Here is an 8,221-nt window from a genome sequence, read left to right as displayed (position 1 = left end):
TTCTGGGTGTGTACACTGTTCCCTTTCTTGGAGCGGTTGCTCTCCTGATTCTCATTGGCTGAGCTAGCTGCCATGTTCTCAATCAGCTTGAGCGCTCCATCAGTGGTCTGAGTCATGAAGTCTCCATTGCTCGAAGAGTTTAGAGCACCTTGGTATTTCCAGTCCACCCCATCATAGAAAATGCCCAGGAGGTAATCATCATCAAATCCATGGTGAGGGCATTCTCTCTGGTAGTCATTGAAGCGCTCCCATGCGTCACAAAAAGGCTCATCATGGAGCTGTCTGAATAAAGTGATCTTGTTCCTCAATGCAGCTGTTCTCGCCTTAGAGTAGAAATGGTTGAGGAACGCTGATCGGACCTGTTCCCATGAAGTGAGAGAGCCGGTAGGGAGGGAGTTCAACCACCGTGCAGCTTTTCCATCAAGAGAGAATGGGAATAGCATGCACTTGATGTAGTCTGGTGGCACACCATTCGCACGAGTAAAACTGCAGACTTTTTCGAAATTCTCAATATGCTCCATTGGAATTTCTGCAGAGAGACCAGAGAACACTTTTCTCTGCACCAGATCAATCAGAGCAGGCTTGATCTCGAAGTCCTGTCTGGTGCAGAGTGGAGGAACAATGGCAGAGCGCGTAGTAGGAATGTTCCGCGGAAGGTTTCTCTCCCCGATTGGAACAGTCTGCGCTGCTTGTTCTGCCGCGCGAGAGCAGCCTGTTGAGCAGATTGTTCTGCAGCTGCTTGCTGAGCTTGGATGGTCTGCTGCATCTGAAGCATCTGCTGTTGCATCAGTTGCATTGCTGCAGCGAGATCATCTTGATGACCGTGATCACCCATGGTGGTGTCAGTAGGCCTTGGATGTTGTCTGTTCTGATTTTCTAAACCTTGCGATCTCATGCAACAAAGAGAAAAGAGCAAATTAGAAGTATTAGACTAAATAAATAACTGAAAAATAAAGGTAAAAAGATGGTCCCCGGCAACGGCGCCAAATTGATATTCGTGTTCACGCACACCAATTAACCTAATGTGCACACTACCACAATCGAATGGTATGTCGATGTAGCACTTTAGGATCGAATCCACAGAGACCAACTCTTACACTTTATTTCTATTGGATCAATACTTAGCTAAAACAAATATGGGGTTTTGATTTAATGGTAACGTGCAAAGCAAGTAAAATAATATAAATGAGAATTCAATTTAAAGAGAAGCCAGCCTAGGGTTACTTCATCGGGTGTCAATACTTGTGAGCTAAACAATTATTCAAGTGCTAATAAGAACAGTCTAGAACTCGGATCACTCAAGTAGAACAGTCCACTGTCGTGGTACTGCTCCCTATGCTGATCGATCTCACCGTCTAACTGTCGTTGAGGTGAGAAGCGACAACAAGCAATAGAGATCAAGTCCGATAGGTTCACAGAACACCCTAATATCTACTTTCGCTGATTAGGGATGCAATGCTCATTCAAAACAGATCTAGCAACCTAAGCACTTTTGATGATCAGATTAAACCTATGATCTAACATTAAGCGGCCAGTTTAATGCAAGCAGTAAGAATGGTTATGAATGAAGACAATCGAGTGATTCACTTATCTATGTTTAGCTCATGAAATCAACACCCTAGAACCCTAGACAAGCAAGCCGACTACTCAGCCATGAACAGAGAAAACACAGAGTTCATAGATGAATAATACTGCATAAATATAACAGAAACAAAGAGAGGGTTCAGGATAATCTTCTCTATGGAGAGAGAGATGGAGCCTTCTCCCTTTACAATAAGCAAATCCAATAATCTCAAAGTCTCCAATGGTTTCTTGTGTCTAGAATAGCGTAGAATGATGTAGAAAAATAGAAAAAGAAGTTATATCAAAAGCCACAGGCGGCCAGAGAGAAAAAGAGGATAATTAGGGCAAATCCCGAGATGTTGTATTTTCCTTATTCGTCGGGAACAACTGCGGGATCACTCCGTCTGCTTGTTCCGCTTGATCGGGAACAGTCATCAGACTGTTCTGCGTGAAAATCACCAAACTGCACTGTTTTCTGCTTCTTTTGTTCCAGCAGGTCCATCTCCCATCCAGTGCAACTCAAGACCTGTAATAACTCGAAAAGGACTAGAAAGACTCGATAAAGACTTGAAAACCAATTAGAAAACATATATACAATGATGTGTAAAACACCATATATCACAGAGCTGGTGCCAAGTGCAGTGCTGGTCTAGCTGGTGTAGTAGGGATCCAAGGATCCGCCCACACTTTGATCTCATATCCTGAATGGACCTTATGTCTGATTCCCAATAATAGTAGCTTTTGTGCTGCCGAGATACTGGTCCACACATATGATGGGTTGCTTATAGAGATTGTTTGTAAGGGCGAACTCACTCTATATCGTCCCCTCAATACTCTTGCCATCAACGAATAAGGATATTACACTAGCCTCCATAGTTCTTTTCTCAATAGAGCAAGGTTAAACTCATGGATCATACAGAAACCAATCCCGTCCTCCTCTTGTGGTAAACATATTTTTTCCCACTTTTCCCAGTGAATTCCTCTCTTTGGAGGGTTTGAGCTCCACCAAAATTGTGAAATAGCACTACCAAGGTTTTCACATATATCCAACGGAAGCAGGAAACTAGACATAACATATGTCGGAAGAGCTAGCATGATAGATTTAATCAGAACCTCCTTTCCACCTTTTGAGAGCCATTTACCCATCCATCCATTCACTCTATGCATTAATTTATCCTTAAGAAATGCAAAAAGTTTTCATTTGGATCCGCTAATATCTTCTGGAATTCCTAGATATATTCACATTCCTCCTTCATTCTGGATCTCAAGAGTATCTTTGATTTCCTGTCTAACATTTACAGTAATCCTCTTACCAAAGAGTAGAGAGGATTTTTCGAAGTTAATGCATTGTCCAGATGCTTGTCTGTATTTCCTGAATACTTTCATCACTTCTTCACATTCACGAGGCTCCGACTTACAGAAGAACATGCTATCATCAACAAAGAGAAGGTGTGATACAGAAGGACACGCGCGTGTGACGAGCATCCCCGTTATCTTCCCTTGGTTCTCTGCATGATTAAGAAGGCTAACGAGCGCTTCCGTGCATAGAATAAAGATGAAAGGAGACAAAGGATTTGCTTGACATAGGCCTCTCTCTGGAATTATCCTCTCTCTGGAATTATATTTCCTCTTGGTTGCCCATTCATAAGTACCTTGTATTTCATCGATTTAACACACCTGATAATCCAGGTAATCCATATCTCAGAAAACCCCATCTTTCGCATAACTGCCTCAATAAACGAGGATTCCATTCTATCATATGCCTTGCTCATATCTGTCTTAGTTGCCATTCTTTTGTTTCTTCCGCTTGGCTTAGTTCTTAGGGCATGAAACATTTCTTGGGCAATCATAATATTGTCTGAATTTTTTCGTCCATCAACAAAGGCTGGCTGGGTTTCAGAAATTCTATCTGGTAGAACTTTCTTTAATCTCTGACATAAGATCTTAGAGATAATCTTGTAACTGACATTACATAGACTGATGGGTCGGAACTGGGACATCTCATTGAGCTTAGTTATTTTTGGGATGAGGCAGATATTTGTGTTATTCAAACCACTCGCCATCGATCCATCAAACAGGAATTGATTCACCATAAGAGTTAAATCATCCTTTACAATATCCTAAAATTTATGATGGAATAGAGCAGTCATCCCATCTGGTCCGGAAGCCTTTTCTGGGTGCATCGCAAAAAGTGCTAATTTGACTTCCCACTCTGTAACTGGCGCTGTAAGATCATTATTGATTGATTCAGTTATCATTGTTGATACCTCTGTTAGTGCATCTTATATATCTTCTAGGTTGGAGGATACAAAGATCTGCCTGAAGTAACTAGTAGCAGTGGCTACCAATCCTTCTTCATCCTCGAGGTTGGAGGATTCAGTTATCTGTGTTTCAATCGCCTTCTCATAGCCAAAAACTCGACTTTTTTGCTTCCACAACATCTCTTCTGCCTTAAGAGCATCAGAGATTTCCTTCAAGGCTTCTGCTATTTCTTCAGTTGTCGCATCATCATTTGAATACAGTCCCTCCACCTTCTTTTCTCCACTAGTTTTTCTGAGTTCAGATTGTGCTCGCTCCTCCACTGACTCAGTTCTTCATTATCCAGCCATCTTTTGTCAAATTTGAATTTCTTCGATTTTCTTACCAGTTTTGTAAGAATATCTGCTAAGACCGGACGATGATCTAAACCCCATAGCCTCATATAATTTACATCAGAATGAGGGAAATTCTCATGCCAATCTTCATTTCCCACCGCTCTGTCGAGATGGCATCTCACAGTTGATCCTCCTGTTATCTTTCCCACCCATAAGATGTTCCCAAATTTAATCTCTTTGTTACAAAACAGGGTCCATAAACGAATGTCATAAAGACCTTTGTTCCATCAATGACTGTCTCAAAATCAGTCATACGATTATTTGAGAACATAACATTAACTTGGAAATCATCCATGAAAAATAGAGCTAAACCTCCACTTTGGCTAAGAGGCTCAACAGTGAACAATTGATCATATGTCAGATCAACTTGAATATTTTGAAGCATAAACTTCTTATTCTTTGTTTCTGAAAGGAATAGTATCCCTGGACGATTTTTGTTATGCATCTCCTTTAGACGTTTAACTGTGAGGTCATTCCCAATTCCTCGACAGTTCCAGCTAAGTGTCTTCATAGAAAAAAAAATTGGTTAGAACCGGAGATGTAATCATATATTTCCCGTTACGAAAGTAACCACTATGTACCGTCTCAAGGTTGATCATAGATTTGTCTGCCATACGAGCAAAAAGAGAGTGATTTAAAATTACCATAAAATTATTGAATTGATCAGATTAATGATTGAATTGTTGTCGATATTGTGTCAACAACAAGCAACAACAATGAGAATCTCTTGCACATATACTGAGAAAATCTCTAGCCAATGAGCTATAAGATCATGGACATGGTCAACAAAAGACCATCCTGTTTATTTTAATAGCGTTAAATAAAACTTTGCACTTGCCTCCTTGAACCGTCCAAACCCAAATGAAATAAAAGAAACTCGAACGTATAGATATGTAGCAAAGACCACTAACTCTTGAGCTCGCTAGCGAAGTGAGTCTTTAATGTGAAGACCTAACATATGTAGCAAAGGCTAACATATATTGTTGAAAACGTAATGTAACTCTTGAGCTCACTAGCTTGATGATAATTTTGAAAACCTCTTTACTGCGACACTATGAACGCTTGAATCCTCAACAATTACAAATCTCAATATTTCAAAGACGTTGCCGGATATGCTGTTATCGAAGTCTTACAGAAATGTTTGGAGAAAGAGCCGACAATGTTGTAGATCGCCCAAGGAGCCCCCAAACTTTTGATCACTATGACCAGTGACAGTGGAGGTAGTTGTTTGTCTCACAGTGGCAAATCCTGTGAGATATCAACCAGCCAAACCTATCTTTTAGTGAAAGAGATTCTTCAGTCCGCAGCCAACGAGCTAACAGATTGTGGGATAGCAAGACGGTCACAACAACACTAATACAGTAACACTTTCAAATACCCAATGGACCTTTCTATCGGTAGTTATTGGCGTTAGTGATTACCAAATCAACCAGTCTTCTAGACAGAACAGTGATGACTTCCAAAGAGAAATCACTTCGATCTATTACCAATGAGCTTTAAGATCAACAGAGATGGAGTTAAGATCAATAAAAGAACTCGTTGTCGAGCTAAGGCTGTGATGAGATTTAAGCAGATCACAACGCAAGTCTCCATGTGATATCACCTACTCATCTCGTGAAAGGCAGAATCAGTGAAAACATCAATCGTAGAGAATACCAGAAGACAAAGGCTTGCAGGTTTGATTTCCAATATGATCTATAGCTATTATTACTGTCTACAGCTTATTGTGAAAGATTTCACTAGGTGAATAGTGAAATATTGTGTAGAAATTTTTTGTAAGAACCAATTGATTCTAGTGAATCATTGAGAGTGATGTTCTCTCCCCAAATGTACCGTAATGGAATTGGGTAATCAAATCTTTGTGTCTTTAACAAACTCAAATAACAACAAAAATGTGCTAAGATTAATTAGTCAAAAGAGATAAATACGACAATTAGTTAAAGAAAATTCTTTACATAATTCATTTTGGAATAAATGAAATATTAAAATGGAGAAATGTTTGTTGAAGTTAATTGTAAGATCTTAAGGACAGGTGTTACACCAGGAATGGTGTAACCGGAGGAAATGGCATACATAACTCTAACTAAGAACACTTTCATTGGGGACGCCGATACAAGATTGCGACTTAAGGGTGTGGTTAAAATAATATAACACTTAAATCTGCTCCTTTAATAAAATATGTTGTTTGTTTTAGCTTTTATTGAAAGAGAAAGGGATGTTGACAAAAAAAAAAGAAAGATAAATGGATAATGTGTACATAAGAAGAATGAACCGTATATACTATATGCGTTGTAAAATATATAAAGGAAGTATACAAGATGGATCACAATTCACATGCATGGATCTCTGCATGTGAACACACCCTCATTAATTTGTGCTGAAACCAAGGGCCAGAGTATAAGTTTTATTAATAAAATCCGAATCCCCAAATTGTCGGGATTACTTCATTTTTATAAGTGTCAAGTCTCTTCCATAAAAAATTAAAATAGGCGTATTGTCCATTTTGTTTGACGTAAAACTTAACCTTTTTCTTTTCTTTTTTGGGTGAAAATGTTGACTAATTATGAATTAGTGAGTGGCGACAAGAGCCACATTTGTAGACAGAGTAAACGTTTATATTTTAGTTTTGTATGATGATCAAGCTGAAATGGTTACCAATGTAGATTCGCCAATTCTCTGTAACAATTAGGTCGTCGATGCCAGCTAAGTTTTTTAGAATTGTTGAGAATGGTGCATATTCCCCGTTTCAGATTAATTATCATTCTAGATTTCTTTCACATATATTAAAAATCATTATATTTCATGTTTTACATAATTAGTATTGTTTTTGTTTATCTTGTTAACTAGATTTTGCTCCGCGAAACCCCGCGGATGTTTGTTTTCAGTTTTATATAAATATTTATTTATTTTAAAATTTTAGTGGTATAAATTTTAAACATTAATCATATATCTAAATGTTTATATAACAATTTTAAATATAATAGTTTTACAGTTTACATGTTATAATTAATCAATTGTTTAAAACTGTTACATGTATTTGTCGCTTCTTATTATATATTTATCTTCTTATATTTTCATTTATTTATAGAATAAACTAATATATGCATTAAACAACATTTTCAAAATTATTTTGAATTAAATTTATGCTCATTTTAACCCGTCGACCTTGAAAACAGAATTTCCTATTAGCAATATTTTCTTACGTTTATTCATTAGATAATATATTATTATATATACAAAAGTCTAAAATATGTCAGTTTTATACTTGTATTATATAGTTTGCGAATGTTAAGTCGTTATGTCATCGTATTATTTTTTAGCATAAATATTTATATTATGAAAATAAAATTTATAAATTTATCAGCTTAATATAAATTTGTCATATTTAGTTCAATATAATAATTTTATTTTTCATTTTATATAATAACTGAATATATATTAATGTATAATAATATTTCATTGCTGATTACAAAATTAGTTGAAATATTTACATAAACTTTTTGAAAATTAAGATGTTGCTAAAATATTTTTCAACAGATTTGTTAAAATAAATATTTACATTGAAAATGAAAACATATCATGATTAAAATATCTTATATTATTAGATTTAATGAAATACCTGTTGATTTTTATACATGTATTATATAGTTTGTTAATGTTAATCTGATTCACAAACATATTATATTTTAAACCTAAATACTTAAGAAAATAAAATATAACAATTTAATATAATTCATCATATTTAGCTCGATATAATAATTTTCTCTTACAATGATTTATTATGATTATACAATACATTAAACATGATTAAATTTATATTTGTAATTTTAATTTTATGAAATATATTAATGTATAATAAGATTTCATAAATAATTTCGAATTAGTGAAAATATTTACATATAATGTTTGAAAATTAAGATCTTGTTAAAATCTTTTAAAAAGATTTGTTAGAGTTTTAAAATTATATATTTATATTTAAAATGAAAATATATCAAAATATATTA

General features: G+C 35.9%; 1 non-coding gene across 1 annotated transcript; it reads left to right on the top strand.

The window, feature by feature from the left end:
• The first annotated feature begins 204 nt into the window (after window positions 1–204).
• LOC130498175 (small nucleolar RNA R71) lies at window positions 205–311 on the top strand. Its single transcript, XR_008937096.1, has one exon. It is a non-coding gene; the product is annotated as a small nucleolar RNA R71 (small nucleolar RNA).
• Window positions 312–8,221: the final 7,910 nt, after the last annotated feature.

The sequence above is a fragment of the Raphanus sativus genome, chromosome 7, assembly GCF_000801105.2.
Source record: "Raphanus sativus cultivar WK10039 chromosome 7, ASM80110v3, whole genome shotgun sequence".
Taxonomy (NCBI): Eukaryota; Viridiplantae; Streptophyta; class Magnoliopsida; order Brassicales; family Brassicaceae; genus Raphanus; species Raphanus sativus.
This window is presented reverse-complemented; position numbering and strand designations above follow the sequence as displayed.